At 32.4% G+C, this 20,470-nt stretch overlaps 1 protein-coding gene and 1 long non-coding RNA gene across 2 annotated transcripts in view; one reads left to right on the plus strand and one right to left on the minus strand.

The window, feature by feature from the left end:
• LOC148280287 (uncharacterized) overlaps positions 1-20,470 on the plus strand; it is a 600,658-nt gene that overhangs the window by 11,742 nt on the left and 568,446 nt on the right. The window lies entirely within an intron of this gene.
• LOC148280288 (uncharacterized) lies at positions 372-2,629 on the minus strand. Its single transcript, XR_015822649.1, has 2 exons — positions 1,659-2,629; positions 372-1,464 (listed from the first exon to the last, which is right to left on the minus strand). It is a non-coding gene; the product is annotated as an uncharacterized LOC148280288 (long non-coding RNA).

Raw genomic sequence — 20,470 nt, forward strand, 5'->3', positions numbered from 1 at the left:
TTGGGTTGTTATGTAAAAAAAATATTATTGGACCATTAGTAAAGACCGGATTATATGCAATATAAAAAGACTAAAATATGCATAAAAAATGCTTTAAAAATGCTTTAAAATGCAAGTAAAGTGTGAAAATATGATACATAAAATATTAAAAAATTACCGTTATTATTGCATTATTTATTAGGGAAATAATAAAAATACGTATATAGTTTTATTCCACTTTCATTTATAAATTTTTACCAGCGACTGGGTTTCGTCGTGACAGACATCGTCAGACTGGTGGAAGGCTAAACAAATTTCTACGTTATATACAAGTGCAAGCTGTAAATCATGATTTTATGTAATTATAAAAATAAAAGAGTTTAAATAAAATTCATTTAAGTCATAGGTAATAACAATTATACGAATTTAAGTTTTGTTTGAATGATTGAAATTGAAAATTGTATAATTTTATGAAGTTTAAAATGTAAATGTATTTGAATTTACTAATTTGAATGAACTATACACGTATTTTTATTATTGTAATTAAAACGCAGTTCCACCAAGAAATGTCAGTAGAAAAACTCAATATATTATTAGGGAGAGTTTAAAAAATCTTTGTTAACAATAATGTATTTTTCTAAATTTTTTGTTGTTCGGTTGTGCCTTCTATCAATCAAAGTGTATTTTCAAATTGAGAATGAACGTTCCATGTCCACCGATCACCGGCAGTGTTTAAACTAAGTTCGTATATTGGCGCATATTGTCTTAGGCAAAATTTTACCCGTGCCACTAAAAAAACTATCAATTTGACACTATGAAGGTGCGAACTTCGAAGTCAGGGTTGTTTCGTAAAATGTTTTCTAACTTTTCTCTAAGTTTAAGCGAAAATATCTCTAGCAATTCGGAGTTCCATTCAGGCTCATACGAGCCGTGCGTTTCATTGTTTTGGTGGGATACAACCTCGGAGTAATAACGCGCCACAGCTGTAGAGACGGTACTTCGCTCTATTGCATAGAAAAACGTGTCGAAAAATGTTTATTTGGTTTTTGGTTTAACAACAAACGTGTAACGGACGGTTTCGTCGCCGCGCTTGCTATTCTCAACCCGTATACCTACGGCCCATCGTTTTTCTGTAAACTATAGCTGACTTTGTGATTGATACTCCTAGAATGATTTTTGTCCGTATGGGCGGCTTTACTGCGGTAGCGCCTTATTACTCTGAGGCTACAACTATTCATCATTACCTTTCCGCTCCTAATGATTTATAGGGCACTGCATTGGTACACCGATCGCAGCGTATCTTGATCATTTTTTGTTACACGAGTAAGATGATCAGTCTTACGCTTCAGATACCAGTCCAGGGACTATGAAATATTCTAGTGTGGAAACACCCTTTTAAGTAAACATTTTAATTCAACCATGTCGGGAATCGAACTCGAGACCTCTTGCATGGCAGGCAAACGCTTTGACCATTATAACGACGGCCTCCGTGGTGTAGTGGTCAAGACGCTTGACTCACGCACGGAAGGTTCCGGGTTCGATTCCCGGTGAGAACACAAAAATTAAAAATGTGATTTTTCTCAAGCCTGGTTGTTCTGTAATGTAATTCACCACTGTAATTGGGCCTCCTGGCCTGTTGTGGTGCAAAAAAAAAAAAAAAAAAATAGTTAAATAACGACCTGTAAAAATATTGCAAACATATCCCATCAGCAGGTTTTCAGTCAAATATGCTAAATCCTGTATAAATAGCCCAAACATGGAAATATGCAATTGCATGTTGTAATCCAGTCTCTAGTCATTAGTAAATATGATGATTAGGTGTTAGATTAAATAAAACTAAGCTCAAATTATTTTAAGTTTTAGATGACTCATGAATTTGATAGATATTCAAAATATTTTGTGTTCGTCATGTTTTTATGCAAAATGAATAGGTACCTTAAACATATCAACTACCTAGTTTGCACTAAAAGCTTTCGCAAATCTCTCTTTCTCGAAATTAATCGTTAAGTCTCGTACAACAAAGAAAAGATTGGTGGAAAATATTCTCATAACCTTTGTTGGGATACAATAGTTTTATACACGTTTGACTTCACAAAGCTTTCCTTCAATTTTCATTTCAGATTAGTTGATACCATTTCAGTAACAAAGAACAAAAGGAAAAAAAGAAAAACAAAGAATAATTTTATTCTTTCGTCTTTGGGAACAAATACTTAAGAGATGCGAGTTGCTACCAATAGTGTACTCTCGTATATTGTGTATTGTATGGGATGTCATTATACGCGTTAATTTAGCATTTTTACTTACACATCGATCACTCGTGTAAAGTACCGGATAACGTAAGACCATTATTATAAATAAATAATAATTCACGCCCTTCAAAATTTATCTAGCTACAAAAACGTTACTGATTTTATTTTTCGCGCTACGCACATACAGACATAACCACAGTATCAAATATGGAACATGTATGTTGTAAGATTATTGTAATATTTTATAACAAAAATTGTATTCATTGCTCATGGCTATGGTAAAATTATGCAGCATAAACTTTTTTGGTTGGCTTAAATATTTAGGTTAGTTGGCTTTTGTAAACGAGTGTTTTGTTTCTACACAGATTTGTTTAATCCAAGTATATCATAAAGTACAAAAACCTTTTCTTGTTTAGAATATTGTGTAATATTCATAAAGCTTCGGTTAAATGTCACTCACTGTTCACAGTTGTTAATTTGTGGGCCATATCACAGAATATTAATATCGTATTATGTGGTCATAATTATTAAAATGTGAAATTGTGTAGACTAGTGTAATTATTGTCATAATCAGACCCTTTCCGCACCTGATGGTGCCGCGTTGGGAAAGTAATTGCCATGTATCTTGATTATCTGTTAGAGGAAGGTAATCTGATTAGTTTTATTATTTAGGTGCCAGTCTAGGAACAATGAAATATTGCAGTATAAAAAAAATCTTTCCCGAACCCGGGACCTCGAGCATGGTAGGCGAACTCGCCAACCACTACGCATCGATATGCTCTTTTCCGGATATTTATCAGAGAGTAGCCATCAAGTAAAAAACAGTCTTCTAGAATTCTGATTTTATTTTTTTACACACGTAAATCGGTAGTCAGATGGCAGAAGGGACATCTGTTTTTTTTTAATCAGGAGAGCCAAATTGAGACCATGATCCAATCTTTCTTTGTTCAGTTTTCAACAATTAACTACCTTTTAAATAAAAGTGTGTTTTTTTTATATACATATGTGTATTTACAGAAATATTTATTAGGTACTGTTGAAAACTAAAAAATCGCAGATGGCTCCTTCCGCCATCTAACTACCGAACTGTATTCTTTATCCGGACGGACAAAATGTTTCATTGAAATGAAAAATAAATAAAACGCATGTTTCAATTTCGTGCGCACGGAACCTGTGAACCAGGGAGACAGACAGTTCAAGAGGCTTTCACAAAATGTTGACCTCTTGAGATGTGCAATTGTGAGGTAAAGGGGAGGGTGGGGGGTAGCAGAACTAACGCGAGGGTGCGCGGTTGGCGTCGGCGTCGGCTGGAAACTTCCAGAACCCCATTTTAGACCATTATTAAAAAAATATTATTACCTACCCTGTTTTAACAACTCATGCCCCTTGCCGATAGAAATATTAATATTTTGATATTTTTCAATGAAAGTATTTTTTTATTCATTTTATAGTATCCATTTTGAATCTTCAAAAAAGTTACATAAAATAGATGCTTACATAAATAATGAACGACTAACTGAAATTGAACATGTTAAATACTTAGGACTAACAATAGACAGACAACTGACATGGACAATTCACACCAACAATTTTATTAGCAATGTGGCGATATTATCGAGTCTTTTTTTTTAAATCAAAAACTTTGTTCCAAAAAAGGAAAAAAATTGTAAAAACTAAAATACTCGTATGTTATATGCAACTACTATGGGGAACAGGAAATAAAAATTAGACTACAAAGACAGCAAAATAAAATACTAAAGTTAGTATGTGACCTACCCTATCAACAGCAACTAAAGAACTTTTTAAACAAACTAAGCAATTAAATGTAACTGAACTCTTTAAACTAGAATCCTTAAAATTTATTCATAAATTAGCCACTGATGCAATGGTAGACGAAGAATTAAAACTTGAAAAAAACTGTAGTAAACATGAACACAATACGCGAATATCAGAAAAATATCATATACAACCTTCTAAAACGAGAAAAGAGAATAGAGAATAATAGACCATGGACTGAAATTATACAATAAACTACCAGACAAAACTAAACAAAAGACTCAGACAACCTTTACAAAAAATGTTAAAAATATTATTATTAATAGTAAAATGTGAATTTTAAAAGTAAAAATATTTTGTTGAATGTATGTAACCTGTAACTTATCAATGAAAAATTTAAATAAAAAAAAGAATAAAAAAAAAAAATGATGGTCGTGATGTTACATGATTAAATGTTGATTATGCATAGCTATAATCTGTATTGTATAGTTAAAATACTTAATAGCCCGTATTACAAGTCAGTGTAAGATTTGTTAAAACTAAATTAATGACAATACGTAATATATTACATTTTGATTGTACGAAAATTCAAATATTACTTGAAGGAAATTTCGTCGGTTACATGATAAGTACTGTGTAAACGACAAAGGCAACTGAAAATTATATTAAAAATAAAAATTACCCAATATAAATTCATATAATAAATGTAGTATGTACTCGTATATTAATATTTAAAAATCATACGTTGTTTTTGTGATGACTAAATAAATACAATGCTATGCGTTTATTCAATTGAAATAGAAAATGTAAAACAGTATGTAAATGTCTATGACTTAAATGTTATACTTTATTACATTTATCATGTGATAGCAAATAGCTAGGTTTATTTTAGCTAAGATTTAATCCTAAAAATATTTTCTTGTGTTGATTTTAGAACTCGATTAATTGGATCCAGTGATATCACCATCACTGGATGTTTATTTATAAAGTCTAAGCGCCATGATTCATAGCATTTAATGCAGATTTGTTGATTTTAACGTTGCTCATTGGAAATTATAAAAATAAAACATACGAATCTTGCGAAAAATCAAAAACTTCGCCTCCAAATCCCATTACTAAAATATTCAAATAAAATGTTACATTTTAAAATGTCTTTATATAAACATTTAACCATGAACGAATGCGGTTCTCAATGATGTTTGATTTATTTTGACGTGAAGCTTGAACATAAAATAAAGAATACCGAATATGTTTAGTTACCCAATATCAGCAAAAATACTGTTTTTTTTAATGCCTTAATATTGTAACAAGTAGGCAGGTAACTGAGGAAATAACAGAATATCCTCTACAAGTCTTTTGCTGTCTTTATAGTATTTAAAAAAAAAAATCAAACGAGTAGCTATGCAATTTAGGTTAATTGATCATTGCATTTAGTATATTTTTTAAGTATATCACAAAAATACATCATTAATTAGAGTACTCTTCTAAAAATGTTGATTCTGCATTGTAATATATGTATGCTACTTAAATTTACCGTTTACTTTAATGACGTCTGAGTTTAGATAATATATGGTTTCTGAATACAATATTTACATTTTCCTCCCACGTAATTTTTATTCGATAAATACTACCATTTATCTAAATTGTTTTAAAATTTGTGACGATGTACTCCTACATAAAAAATATATTATAATTCCCCATAACTTCAAACTGTCTATTTCCTTATAAGGTTCGGTAGTCAGTTAACGTCATTCCAATATTGATCTTTATTACGACAGGTCTTCAGATATACGTGATCAACGAGCTTCTTTGGTTTCTCGAGGTAAGACATAAAATAGATCAACAATAACCTCCTCATTCGCTGTTTGATGTCCGAAATATAATATTGATTTCAGAAATAAAAGGATTTTTTATACGATTAAATATAGCCCAGTGAGTCGAGCGTTTGGTTACGCCGATTTTCACCAGCACGATTACTTTAATGAGAAAATATTTTGAAATTACAAACATGACAGCAAGCTTATTCTGTCAACAATTTCGTTTCGTAAATTCGTTCGTTCGTCATATATCCATCGCACTATAATGCAATCAAAATCATATTTCGCTATCGTTCCCTCTCAAACGATACGAATGAATTTACTAACCGAATTAGTTACAGAAGAAGGCCACAGAAATTACGAACGAAATCATTTTTCGTGAGCGAGTATGAATTGATATTAAAGTTCACTTTATAAGTATTATGATTGTTCTGATGTACAGTTATAAAGACAAACATTTACGTGGAAATACTTAATTATTGTTTTAATAGCTAGTTTGATCAAACTGTGTTTGTTCTTTATAAAAAGTGCTATTTCCCCGTGGGTGGAAAAAACTACTCGTTTCTTATGCAGAGATGTAAAATGCAAGTATGTGGGGGAACGCGAATGCCAAACAAAAAAATGGAATTACCTCTCAAAGGTTGTCGCCTTCTTACACAAAAAATCTGCATCTGTACACTGTACGTGATTTGTAGTTTTTGTGCAGTTTTGACGCTGGAGGGATATATTGTGCGCTCATTTCCGCGTCCGGAGGTCACATCAGGAATAATTGATTGAATCGAACATAATATCTATCATTGGTTTTATTCTGCACGCGTTAGCCATGAATCACTTAGACTTGTATTACAATGAAATTTACTGATGTTTACCTTGTATCGAGTATCGATACTTCATACCTATATGTACGACTGTAATTTTTCGTGTGAACGTTGAAAAATGTTTGTATTATATTTTTCACGTTACTAGGTATGTAACTGACGCAGGCAATTCAATATATTTTAATACTTACTACAATTTTGGGATACAAAATTCTTCATCGGTAAATTGGTATATTTGTATGCAAATTAAAAGTATCTTCGTCGGTAACCCGTAACTGAACATGTTTAGAAAAACAAAATTGTAAACATATTACTTTTTAATACAGGAAACGTCATTTTACCTTCCCATTTGAATACGGACCCAGGACCCAAATTACAATGGGAAGTCAGGAGAGTTATCTTCAATTGTCTATAAAGTAAAATTAAGTTTTCTGTATGAAAAGCAGAATATGCATACATTTTTTTCTTTTAAACATGTTCAATTATAGTTTACCGATGAAGATACTTTAAATGTTCATGCAAATATACTCATTTCCGTACACAAATATAGATTTTTATTTATAGTCGATGATAACTCTGTTAACTTCCCTTGGTAATCGGGGCCTTGGACCTCAATCACAGAATACTATTAAATATTGTTTTCATGGAGGCTCGATTACTCCTATGTACGAGTATCATATGGTTATTTTTATGAACATTCCTAAGCTGTGTATGCATATTTATTTATAATCTCGTAAACGTGTTAGAACTGACGTGGCATCAGAATGAGACACCAAATAATGTTGCGACTGTTGAGACTGACTCTTCATAAATATAAATATGGGGAGCCAAGATTAATGATAATGCAAAAGTGAGACGTTGTGCTAACTCCTGGAGCAGACTTCCACGTTAAACGATCACAGCCATTACTGCGCACAACTTCATTTATCAAGGCCAAGGCGCGTGACGTAAAGAGAATTAAGCCTAAGGAGTCATTGTGGACAGAGTTCTCAAGTACCTACATTATTTATAGTCACAAGCAACATTTTCTAAACGATACAAATACGCTGCCTAATAACCATAAACAATAAAACATTGTTATTATTTTACTATTCCAACACCTAAAAGACCCTTCCAACGAATAATTATACCTTTGCATTATACCTTCATACAATATGCTACTAACTCTGGCAGCACTTTCTTTTATTGTTTAGGTAAATTGGTCAATCTAAGCTATAATTCACACCTCCCAAGAAACGTCAGAGCAAAATGGTTTGTAATTTGTCTTACGACGCGACACCTTTCTAGTCAGTATTAAGATTGAATAGGAAATTCAACCCTTCGGGCCTCGCTTTATCGGCCTTGCGGGCCTCAGTTGATTTATTAGAACCTCGGACAATGTGAAATTTCACCCCTTTGAGCCTAACAATTATTTTTTTGCTGTTAGGAGCAATCTAAATATAATAATGAACCGTGTTGTGGTCCCGTGGCTAGTTTCGCGGAGCCACGGATCAGAGGTCCGAGCTTCGCACCCTGCTCTACCACAACTTGGTTCTCATTTTCTAATGAATAAATAGTTTGGGTAAATTATAAGAACACAGTTTTTTATTTTTTTTAAATATAAAAAAGGAATAATCTGTCACTCAGAATAGCGCTACCAAAACCATGCACATATCCCGGCGGCCTCCGTGGTGTAGTGGTTAAGACGCTTGACTCACGTACGGATGGTTCTGGGTTAGATTCCTTGTGAGAACACAAAAATTAAATGTGATTTTTCTCAAAAAACCGAACAATCGGTAGGGTGCCTACCCGATATTTACCGATTTTTGGTGAAATCTACCGATCTACCAAATTCTATCAGAATTCTACCGATTTTTAAACATTTAAATTTTTTCCAAAGATTTTTTTTGCTATTTATACGTCCCCAAAATAGGCAATCCACTTATAAATGAATTAACCAAATACACACTTTTTTCTGTTTGCTCAGAAACCTACTTTTTCTTCCATCTGTTTATTATTATTATTTTTATTTATTTTTTAAATCCACCACAAAAGGCCAGGAGGCAATTACAGTTGTGAATTGTAGCACAGAATACTCAGACTTGAGAAAAATCACATTTTGAATTTTTATATTTTTACTGGGAATCGAACCCGGAACCTTCCGTTCGTGAGTAAGCGTCTTAACAACTACACCACGGAGGCGGCTTATTACATATGTTATATATATTACGCATATATATATTATTATGAATACTACTTATCCCTCGGTCGTACATATACGCGTCGACAGTTGATAATTCTACATAAGAAACGAATGAGACTGTCAACTTTGTAGAGCGTTGTCTCTGTTGCACCAGTCCGGTGTAAAATAATTAATGAATTACTGAGAGAGACAGCGCTTTAGGACGCATGTGTATTCCTATACTTTCGGATCACTTCAACTCAAGTTTTATTGGTCGAATTGTAACAGACGAAAGTGAATCCTATTTATTTAAAGAATAGAGCTCAAATTCCTATCCGCCAATTTAGTCGAACGTTCAACATAGCACTACACAATGAAATAACATAGGGTGGATTTATCCATAATTATTTTATTTATCAATAGGTAGGTAAACACACGAAACATTACACCATGAGGCCAACTAATCTCCACTCGATTTATTTTTGCTGATTTTTCACCCGCGAGTAAAAAATAAATAAAGAAAACCAGAAACGAAAATAATAAATAAGTATCCACCCACCCTTATTTTACCGAACCGAGTGGATTGGCAAAATGCGTGTGAAACGGGCCCGTATATGACAGACACAATCAATCATTTTTAGAATAATAATATATAAGATTTAAAGAATCAGTACTCTTTTTAATGAGGATTTATTTTAAAGCTTAAGGATTGCCAATAACACATCTTTAAAATATTCATACACTTAAAGTAATGCTAACGAACTAATCGTCTCACAGGTATGGTGAGTCAATAGGTAATAATAACAATTGATTTATTCGTCCTGCAAAAAAACACGAATATGGTTTGCACACCATAAAATAAATTTGATCACACTTGACTTCTAGACTGTTCTAAAAAAATATAAGTCCCTCTCGTCTCTCAATCAGTGTCCTACATTACGTGATAGCATTTACAATGCATGAGAATAAATTATTGAAATGAATCAATCTACATATCAATATAATATATATTACAAACGTATTTTTTTATTTATTTGACAATTGTAGTCTACATAACTTTACGGGTCGTTTTACCCACCACGTAGTGTAGACTGTAAATATAAGTTAAAAGTTAATTAATGGAAAGCAGATAGCTGCTAACCTTCATCGGGCATCGTTTGATGCGGAGTTTATTATTTTGTTTATTTAATCGATCCATCTTGTAAGAGACCGTCTTCTGCTCAAGACTCTTCGTTTTGTCTGACAATGTATCAAAAGTGTTGTGCTTGAATTGATTTAAATCTCTATCTTTTGATTTTGATACTAATTGATTTTTCGCCATGTTTGTCGGTTGATTATCCCAACGTTTATTAAAAATTGTTATTATCATTTATGTAACTCTTCTTTGCACCAACCTGTCGAAGTTTTACATGGCACGGCGCATCGAATTAATGTTTTCTCGATACACCCACATTCCACATGGAGATTGAATCTACCTACTCAGTACTCAGTAATGCAACTTTATAATTGAGTTGAACATTTCTGTAAACTTTCACTGAACTCAATTGTGATTAGCTACAAACGGACGCTTCAGTCCATTTTATAAATAAAATCTGAGTATTTAAAATAACTTTTTAGGAGGACCGAAAAACAAACCCTATAACTCATTTATATTAGAAAGCCTATCGTTTTTCATATCCTTTTGTCACCTTTCGTCACCTTTCGAGTAATTTTTCAGGCACATATTGATAGAATTCTTTAAATTTTTCATAAAAAAATACTCTATATTGGATCCATTTTTTTTTATAAAACTTCAATAGCATACAATTACATAAATGTTATCCATCAATTGTTGCTTTCAACATTGTTAATTTGAATAACAATAAAATAATAATTCGAGTTGACTGTAACAACTCGTTTGAATAGCCTTTCATTTTTGCATTGCTGAGACAGAGTTGGATTATCAATAAAAAAAAACGTTTAAAAACTCGGTGACCTTTTCTTACTTTAAAAGAAAGCTAATTTTAAGCAAAACTTGAACCTCTGATTCCGCATTACTATCACGGGACAAAATGACTTGTACCCGTTCGATTGAATCAGTTTTATACATTTACGGAATTCATTAAAAAACATAATTAATTGTTGTTAAATGCTGTGATCGGGTTTATGTATAATATAATCAGACTTGTATGCTATATCCGTATTTATCTCGAATTGGGATCAATCGAGAAAGGTCAAATGAAAACACTTTCTTCCTGACTAAAATGTTCTCCCACGCCTCCGTTTGTATGAGAGCACGTCGCAGTATTTTCCTCTATGAATCTATCCATTTTTGCTGTTAGATTTTTAGACAACACTCAATGAGAGCGTCCTTTTTAATCCGACTTTTTCTATGGTTCAGCGTGTTCGATAAATTAGATATATTAAGCTTTCATGGGGATGTAACAATCTACAATAAAAGTCAAATGGATGCTGTAGTAACCAGTTACTAGGTACAAGGCTTTTGTGATATAAAGCATAATATTCACACTATGGAGGACATCAACTTTAAGCCGTGAAGTTGACAGAGCCGAACACCGCTTTGGCCCGCAACGCGTAATCCGATGCAACGTCAGCTCGGACAAGTTATTAAACGTCGTGCATCGAAAGAATATGCACATTTCATTTTGACTTTTCGCTACCCAACTACGCGGTTATTGAAAAGAAAAATATAGATTGTAAATTAAATGTTTAAAAGTGCCGATTTATAATAGTCGGGTCACCATTTGTATGGGTGGGTGCGCGTGAATTGACTTGAGGTTAAATGACAAAGATGCATTACAAATGAAGTTATTTATTGAGTAGATACACACGAGTTACATCCTTACAATTTTGTACAAAAGGAATTTACAATAGCGAACACTGGCGAGGAGCTGGAGGACGGGCGACAAGAAATGCCAAGATGAAATGTGCATATTCTTTCGATGCACGACGTTTTATAACTTGTCCGAGTTGACGTTGCATCGGATTACGCGTTGCGGGCCACAGCGGTTTTCGGCCCTGTCGATTTCAGGGCTTGGTGGTAATGTCCTCCACATATGGTGACCCCGACGTGTCCTCCACAACATAAACTGTGTATTACAGTAGTTGTGTCATCAATTGCACTGCAAAACATTCATTTAGAAATTTCGACGACTTGCATTTTATTTACGTTAGCGTTAATATAATGAAATAGTTTAAATGTAAGTAAATAATGATACATAAACACTTACCGACTTTTCTATGTCTACCGGTTTCGAGACGTACCCGCTCTTCGTCAGGACACTTTTTTTTTTTTCAGTCAAGCGTCTTGACCACTACACCACGGAGGCCGCCTTATTACACTAACATAAAAATCCCACTATACACATTACCATAATGTAGTTGCACAAAAAAATAAAACTAACGCGGTGATAGGACACATGCTGTTAGTAGTTAATTTTTTTATTTTAACTTAATATTTTAAAAAAATATTTAGAAAAAAATATTTTTTCTCTTTAAATTGGTATAATTAGATTTTGTATTTTTTGTTCAATGTCTATGATTTAAAATAAACCTACCTGTCCTTTTTAGATTAAAAAAAAAAACGTTATTTCAACTTAAGTTTTGTATTTAATTATTTATTTTTTACACAATATGTTAGCGTGATCGTTGTATGAAACCACTGTGTATTATATGTACATGTTAACTTTTTATGCTATTTTTTTTCGTTTATCTACTTTATACTATTTCAAGTGTTTATTTCTACTTATTATGAATTAAGAAAGGCACTACATGACGTGTATATTGATAAAAAAATAAACACTAACGTTCACTGATTATATGTATTTTTAAATGCTTGATATTGTTTAATATAGTTCAATATAGCGTGTATACTGGGATTGTCCTGACAAAGAGACGAGTACGTCTCAAAACCGATAAACATAGAGAAGTCAGTAAGTGGTTAAATACAATTATTAACTAACATTTATATAACGTTTGACCACGAAGTCAATGCTGTAAATATCATATTAATAATATAATACAATAAAATATGAATTCTAAGCTATTAGTGCTGGCCCTGGTGGGCCCCCTCCCGAGGATTCGGCAATAACAGATATTATTTGCCGCCACTGCAGCAGCCGGGGTAGGCTGTGTTCGGTATCGCCTGCGCCCCTTCTCAAGAGGGCAGTTATGGGCCATAGATAAATTATTTTTCGGCATAAAGGGGTGTCTGCGATCCTCCGACAAGAGCCTTGCTCCGAGCGTTTCGCACAAATGTATTTTTGTTTGGTTTTCCTTTATCAGTAATTTCACCATCAATGAAATGAGCGGTGATAATACGAGGAAAACAAACTATTTATTTTGTTGATATTTTTTCCGTCTCGTTGTTTTATTTTTGTTGCTGTATTTATTTTGCATAATAAGCCAGGAGACCGAATTACAGTTGTGAATTACAGCTCAGAACACCCGGGTTTAAGAAAAATAGCATTATTTTTTATGTTCTCATCGGGAATCGATCCCGGAACCTTCCGTGCGTGTGTTAAGCATTTTAAGGCGGTTCTACACGCTGGCCAATACGTCGGCCAGTACGCTGGCGTGCGCATTGGCAACGAAATCGCTAAACTTCCCACACGTTGGCGAATCGTTCAATATCTGTCCGTGCGAGCTAATGTGAGGACGTCAAAAGCGCACAAAAAATCACCTGCGCCCTTTCCGGTAGTTCGTAGCGTACAAAAATAAATAATATTATGTATTTTTTTATTTATTTGAAATTTTTCAAGTTTTAGTTCTTTGTCTACAATTACATCAGTGGCTAATTTATGAACAAATTTTAAGGTTTCTATTGAAAAAGTTTATTTACATCTAATTGATTACTTTTTTCAAACAGTTTTTTTGTCGGTGTTAGATAAACTTACCTTACTTTTATGAATCTTACAAGTTGTCAAGCTCCGCTGCAAAATAGATCAATCTTGCAGTTTCCTGTATCGTTTATCGTTATAGATAGAATACGAATTATGATTTTATTTTAATAAATTGTGATACTTAAAAAAAAAAGGACCGAGAAAATTAAGACGAAAGAAATAATGAAATTATGTAAGAACTTTTATTGGAAAGTAAATTTAAAACTGAAAAAATGCTTTGTACGCTTCCACTTATTTATTTGACCAATTAGCGGTTTTAATCTAACGGGCATCTTTAGACTAGTAAATAACATAGTGTTGAGATAATTTATGCATACATGTCAAAACATTATCTCAAGTATAAATACATAATAAAAAATACAACACAAGTCAAAAGAGATGCAAAAATATTTCAGTGCAAAAAATGGGACAAGATAAATAGAATAATGGAAATATAAATACATTAAATATTTTATTTTAGACGTGTAAAATCTATCTAATTACTTATTTTTTTGCTATTGTATCGTTTTTATTCAACCACATATTATATATGTACCTTAAAGGATAAAACATGGAAGTCCACTTTTTGCCGGTTTTAAAAAAAAAAAGGAATACCCGCTAAGCTCCTATTTTGAGACTTTTCAGCAGGTGGGATAGAGGGGATATGGAAGGAGGTGATGAAAAATACTCCTCAAAACCCAGACCAATTGAGAAAAAAAATCTTTCTTAGATTTTTTCTTGCAACTGGCGGGAATCGAACCCGCGACGCCTGTTTCGCAGTTGGCCGTCTAACCAACTGCGCCACGGCGCCAATAGAAAAATATCACATACTACGAATACCGATAAAAATAAATGAAATGCATTTAGAATAATTAATTGTATTTTCAAAATCATTATGGATATAATGGAGAAATGTTTTCACACATAAATGTAAAAATGAAAATCAATAAAAATACGTTCGTAAAAAACCGCGACGTGTTTGGCCTTGGTTGTTGTGACGTCAAGATTCGTAATATTGTTCTATCAAATTTCAACGGCCAGGAACAAATAAACTTGAATCGTGACGTATAAGGGGCGTGGCTAATGCAATCGCCGTTTTTGCGAGAAATCAAAATTACAAATTTAAAAGTATTTTTATGCAACTAATAACTAGCAATTTTTTTTTACTGGACAGTATTTCATGGACCTTTATTACTTTAAACATGTTTTAAAAAACGTGATATATCTCTAATACGGCGCCAGTAGTTAAAAATGCTGAAATTATCGCAATAAGCTATATAAAACACTGAAGTCGACTTTCGTCATATATGCTTTTTTTAAGTTGAAATAAAAATCTAAAGACCACATTGTTTTGATGCTAAAAAAATGGACGTTCTTTATAGATTGAAATTATGATGTTTTGGAAATCGCAAAATTTCAATTTTTTTTCTGAACATTTCGTTCAATGTGACTCCCGTGGTTTATCCTTTAAGGCACAGATATTGGTTTATATTTGTCTAATTTGTAAACACGATATCTCGTATTTTATGTTTTCTTCATAAAAATATGTCACATAAAAATGTACATTATCATTTAGCCATATCAGGCATCTTCGATTCTGATATTGTAATGTCCCTATGAATTTTAATTTAATTTAATTTCTAATGTTAAATGACAATCGACTGTATTTTTTTTTATTATTGCTAAAAAGTCTGTGGCTACCCCCCAGGATGCCAAACAGATATTTTAATAAATTAAAACATAATCAATTCATTCAATTCGTTCGTTCATTCATACATTAATTACTAATTCGTTTGAATGAATTACTGCATTCGGACTTTCATTCGAACGAATTTAATAATCGAATGCATTCGACTATTTTCGTTCAAATGAATCATCTCTAATTTGTACGTTATCCAATAAACAAATCATAAAAGGCCATCTTCGTAATAAAAGATAATGATGCATTTGGCGAAAACTACATACACCTTACGCGGTGTTGTAATTTAATTGTTCTGGCAATTTGGCGCCGCGAGTGAAAGGAGAAAAATGAATATAACACAATGTTAAACGGACATAAGAATTTAATTGCTTTATTGGACAAGATTGAGGATGCTAGTCGCCATCAGCTCCCAGTGAAATAGTCGTATATACGAGTAGGTACATTTAGTCACGGTGTCCACGAAATCTTACATGCCTCTCTGCCTGCGGCCAACTTCCGTGTGTCCTCCCAAGTCAGGATCGCCTCCTAAAGTTCAGGCTTGAACTGCCGACGAACTATCAGCCGCGGACGTCTTGGACCACGAAAGCATGCTGCCTTGTAAATTAAGCAAGCGTGGTTAAGGCTCTCGGGAAGCATCCGTTATATATGGCCCAGCCGGCCGTATCGCCTCTGCTTGGAGAAAAGGTGCTATGTAGGCGTTGTATAGACGAAATTTAATTTTCACCGATTAATCATCTGATCTCCAGACAGTTTTTATACTGTTGAATGCGGTACCTGCTAATCCTAGCCGCACTCCCAGATATTGCTGAGAGCTGTCGTTTTCTGTTACATATTATTTTAGGTATTATAAACTTTCGACCCTTTCAAAGTCTTGGCCCGATAAAGTCAAAGGATCACAAAGTTTTCTCTCAAATGCTCTTGTGCTTGAACACATGCCTCGATATTATATAATATACTATATTTATACTAAATAATTAATTTTTTTGTGGCGTTTTTCCGGTTTATTATCCCGTGTGTATAGTACACGCCACAAAAAAAATAATATTTAGTATAAATATAGTATACGGGATTCTCGCCGACCTGTTGTATAAATAAAAATATCTGAAAATATTTTTGATGTTTAGTAAGTTATATTTTTATTTATTGACCAATCCGATTTATGGCCAGTAAAAAAACGGAAATATATACCAATGAGTTTGAATATGGAAAATAATATTTTATATGTGACGTTTTATCGTATCCCTAAAGAGTTATAACTAAGATATTAATAAATCTACAAGTTATACCAATATGTTTTTACCAAATCCGATTTCATTATACCATTCTGATATTGATGTTATATAGGTCAGTGGACCAATCGAAACCGAACCAATTTCTGTTTAGCGATGGGATTCATCTTTGTTATGAGCCAAGATTATTTGTTCAACAAAAGGTCGGACTTTTACTTAATATTTATACCTAATATATTCCATAAGTCCGTAGTCCCTATTCAGCCTGGATCCGACCCTCGAAAATTACGCAATAAGCTTAGTCCTACTCCTATTATTTTATTAGGGCGATTAATGATAATAAATATGTACACATTAAGTTTAAAAAAAGACATTGTTTCTTTATTACACATTTAAGTTATGTAAAAACCCGAACCAAACCTACCTAGTTTTATTAAATTAAATGAGTGGACATACGTAATATGCACCTTTACTGCCGTTTTTGATGCTATAATTTAGAATTTACGTTATTTTCTTATCCTGGGAAAATGTATAGTAACATGATTTTTGAATTAGTTAAACATAATGTCATAATGATGATTTTATGAACAACCTGGAATTGATAAATATAATACATAAAAAATTCAGTAACTAATTAAAAAATAATAATATTTTTTGTACTGTGTTAACAATGATAAAATTTTTAGCATTGACTTTTTTTTAAAATTCATTTATTTCACTTTTTGTACATTGGCTTCTTGCTAAATAGCAATTTCTTTTAACCAACCGATAAAATAAAAGTTGTCATTTATATAATTGTAGTTTCCAAGCGTATGTGAGAATAAAAACAATACCAAAATAGTACTAGCAATATGTGTATGAATAAATATCGATACCAGTCTTCAATAGGGAAGAGGAATAAACAGAAAATTAGGAGAGATTAAGGAACAAAAATATCTGTTTTTCAGGCGGGATTTAACTCTTGTGTCTGTGATGTCACACTAGTCTACCTACGAAGCATGACTTGATATATATCTCTCTTTTTTTTAATCATGAAGTTGTATTTTTAGTTATCTTCAAATGGACATCGAATTTGGAAAGTAAAATTTGCATAAATAGTTATGCATAGGCTAGATATCTAGCATAGGCTAGATTTTATTTAAAAAAACATTTATCCTTGCGATGCGAAGAATGAATGTGACCCCAATACAGCAAAACATGTGTATAAGAGAGAGCACGAAGATAGAACTCATAGCAAGGAAGACAGAGACGCTGTTCTGTGGCCGGTGTTTGTGTAAAACAGATTTAGTCGGTTATTGACAGTGAAGTTTTTATGTTTTTTTTTGCTCTAACAGAGCTAAATCATATGTTTATTTTTATAAATTATGGAAAAGGAATTATTACACATTATATCTCCACATTTTTTTTTTCAAAAGTCTGAACTTTGGAATATTCCGTCTTTTTTCTTTTTGTACATAATGTGAATTGTGCATTAGCGAGCTTATTGCCAAATGGCATCTTTTTCCTACCAACCAATAAAATAAAAGTTTTATTTAAATAATGCAACTTACGAAATATAATCAATAGAAAAAATAAAAAAAATAGATAAATAAAAAAATTATATTGTATTTGTATATAAATTACCTTAAATCAATACTATTACTCAATGGAAAAAGGGAATATAGAGGAAAGAGGAAAGGAGGAGAGATTAAGAAAGAGAAAGGAGATGTTTCTTCAGACGTAATTAAAAAAAAAAACTCTAGTAACATCTTTGATAGAGGATGGCAGATGATTCCACAGTCTTTTGCTTGTGGTAACACGATCGTACATCACTGCGCGCAAATGAATTATTTACTACAGTCTTTTACGAGTTAAACAGAGCTACCGTAGAAACTTCTTTGATAGTTAATAGCAGATGATGCCACATTTGAGCCGCTTGGACACTATAATGAATTAGAGGGAAAATTTTGGATGGGAATTTGGAGAGTGCTTTGAGGACAACTAAAAATCACAAATAATGTTCCTTTACGCATACTTGTTGTAATTATTTTTTAAATTTTATTTTATTAGAAAGCCAACATATGAGTACATTTATAAATTTAAATGATACAATTATTGTATTATAAATACATTTCATAAAGTCCAATTAGGGGCTTCCACAAAATATTTTTACTGTAAATGTTGTCACATAAAAATAAAAAATAACATAAAATAATTCATGATACACAACTTATAATATTACTAAAAATGTAAATGTAATACATATTATTAAAAATATATATACTTTTGAATATTGGTCACATAGTTGCACATCTTTATATATATATATATATATATATATATATATATATATATATATATATATATATAATATATAATATTCTTCTGTACGTGTGATGTCACTGAACTGCTCCTAATCGGCTTTACCGATTCACATGCGAAATGTAGATCTTTGCACTACGCGTGTTCGTAGATTTAAAGTTTAAATTTTCAATCGAATCTATAAAAAAAAGTTAGAAGCATAAATCTTATTTTCTTCGACCTGCCAGGGTTGTATTTGACGAGAATGCATGTACAAAAAATGGAGGGATGTTGTTTTTCTATGTATAAAAAAAGTTTTTTTAATGTTTACAAACAATATTCGCTTTTTATGGATCCCAATCAGATTTTTTCTTTACATTTCTTACAATTTCTTCCTATTTATTTCTTTTTACTGCATTTTTGGTAATTCTCAACTAACTGATATTCAATACATTTTTGTAAATCGCATCCATTGAAAAAGTGCACCACTGTTGGTGAGAAGAGTCGAGTTTGACATTTGCAAAAAGAATTATATATAAAAAAAATATTTTATGTTTTGGAATTCAACTATAAACAAGTACCTAGGTACCTACTTAAATTCAATATTTGAGTATTATTTTTTTTAAGTTTTGGAATTTAATCATAAACAAGTACCTAGGTACAAAAATATAAATCCAAGCTAATAGCAGGCAAGCCGACGTTCGGGCAGGACAACGTCTGTCGGGTCCGCTAGTTATAATATATAATACAACATTCATATCACACTCGTGCTAGTTTTGGAAAACAGTCATAAACCCATCCGGTTAAATATATAAATCTGAATTATTATAAACTCTTCATTAATCTAATTATTGCATTTGAAGAATTTCAAACGGATTAATGTTTATATTGTTTTCTGGGATCTACTTGTTGATTGCGTAATAACTTTCGATTTACTTCTGAGAGGTGTATGAGCAATGTGAATATCGTCGTAAAAATACATTTTTCTTTTGTGAAAATGAATCGTGCTACTTATCTTAGTTCCCACGCCACTTAATTCGTACCTATTATATCCAATTATTATAATTACAACAATTACTCAGAATGAATTCCAATCGCCGTCGCCCGCTGGTTTAGGTGCTAAGATCGAATACAATGGCTACGCGAAATAAAATAGCGAACGCTACAACCCTTTCTTTATAATCAAAGAGACCTTTGTTTAAAAACGGTCCAAAAATACCCTCAGTTTTAGGTTGACCAATCAACCATATTTTCGCGAGCACGCGTAACGTACTCAAGGTTTACGAAGCGTTATTTCTATTGTGCTTTTAAATGAAAATTATTTTTGGTGTAAAAATTCAGCGAATAGCTGAGCTGGGACATGAAATACATCATCCATAATATATTAACAGCCCGTTGACCCATATTTAATCAGAGCCTTTCTAACCCCCTCTATAATACGACGTATTATATTATAAGGCTACTGGACTGCATTAAACTATTTAACCTTTTTACTAAAGTTCTATTTTTACTATAGATAATGTGTCACGCTGCGTCAATTGAATAAATTCCGAGCGAGTTGGCTCGGTATATAAACGTA

This window comes from Micrasema longulum, unplaced genomic scaffold (genome assembly GCF_059751315.1).
Source record: "Micrasema longulum isolate JH-2025_06_02 unplaced genomic scaffold, ASM5975131v1 h1tg000597l, whole genome shotgun sequence".
NCBI classification, from domain to species: domain Eukaryota; kingdom Metazoa; phylum Arthropoda; class Insecta; order Trichoptera; family Brachycentridae; genus Micrasema; species Micrasema longulum.